A 1,695-nucleotide genomic window follows, 5' to 3' on the forward strand; every position below is an offset into this window, starting at 1 on the left:
GGGAGGCAAACATCATAAAGCCTTCGACACCTTGAAAGAAAAGATTAGTACAACACCTGTACTAGCACTACCAGATCTAAAAAGACCATTTGAGATCCAATCTGATGCCAGTGAATATGCCATGGGAGCAGTGTTGACACAACACGGTAAACCCATATGTTATCATTCTGAGACTTTTAATCCTGCAGTAGCTAACTATCCTACATATGATAAAGAATTGTATGCATTAGTTCAGAGTGTGAAAAAGTGGAAACATTACTTAATAGGAAAAGAGACAGTAATACATACTGATCATCAACCAGTTCAATATCTACACTCCCAAACTAAGTTGTAGCAATCAATACATTACATATGGATGGGGTTTCTACAACAATTTCATTTAGTCATCAGATATAAAAAGGGCATACATAACAAGGTTGCATACATGTTATCTAGACCCATTATAAATGCGTCTACCATACTTAATCATAATTCTGTGCTACATGAAAGCTACATAGAACAATATGCTCAGGATATGGACTTTAAAGATGTATATGCAACTTTGAGTCAAGGCAAAAGAGTAGAAGAATTGGACTATCATGTGAAGTACCAACTCTTATACCATTGTGGGAAACTTTGCATTCCACAAACTGAGAGGATAAAGATAATTATGGAAGCACACACTTCTCTGATATCAAGTCACTTTGGGGTAAGTAAAACAGTTGCACAACTGCAAAGATTCTGCTATTGGCCGAAAATGAATGAGACAGTTTCTAGATATGTAAGAGGGTGTGCCATGTGTGCTAAAGCAAGCCCAACAATAGAAAACTAGGCTTGTACACTCCATTGCCAGTTCCTTCTCACCCTTGGGAAAGTTTTTCCATGGATTTTGTTGGAGGCCTACCTATGTCTAGGAAAGGTCATGATTATCTATATGTTGTTGTGGATAGGTTTAGCAAAATGTGTATTTTGATACCTTGTAGTAAACAGATTACAGCTGAACAGACTGCAAAATTGTTCTTTGAACATGTATGGGTTCATTTTGGATTACCCACTTCCATTGTATCTGATCGAGACACCCGATTTTTGGGGAAGTTTTGGTCTAGTATGTGGGAACTGATGGACACCAAACTGAAGAAAAGCACAACTTTTCATCCACAAACAGATGGCCAGACAGAAGTAGTAAACAAGACAGTGATCTAGCTACTTAGAGGATATTGCAGCAAACATCCTAAGCTTTGGGATGAACACTTGTGTTATGCGCAACATGCTTACAACAGAGCCAAACACTCTTCTACACAGAGATCTCCTTTTGAGACCTGTTTTGGTTTCACACCAAGGTCTTCTTTGGATTTTATCTTTGGTAAAGATACTATGGTTGATGGACACAATGATGTGAACAAGGCAACTAGGTTCACTGAATAGATCTAGGAGATCCATCAGGCACTATAGGAATAGCTGGAAAAGAACCAGGCCAAGTATAAGGCTAGGCATGATAAGCCTGTGATGGAGCATAATTTTCAAGTTGGAGACCAAGTATGGCTGTATATCAACAAGGACAGGATGCAAGCTGAAGGTAAAAAGCTAAAGCCTATTAGGTATGGACCTTTTAGGATACTTGAGAAGATTGGTGAAAATGCTTTTCGCCTTGATCTACCAGCTTACATGCACATTTACTCAGTCGTAAATGTAGATTGCTTGAGATTGTTTGAACCT

Source organism: Pinus tabuliformis, chromosome X (assembly GCF_031772625.1).
Source record: "Pinus tabuliformis cultivar Carrire ecotype Pingquan chromosome X, CPIR1, whole genome shotgun sequence".
NCBI classification, from domain to species: Eukaryota; Viridiplantae; Streptophyta; class Pinopsida; order Pinales; family Pinaceae; genus Pinus; species Pinus tabuliformis.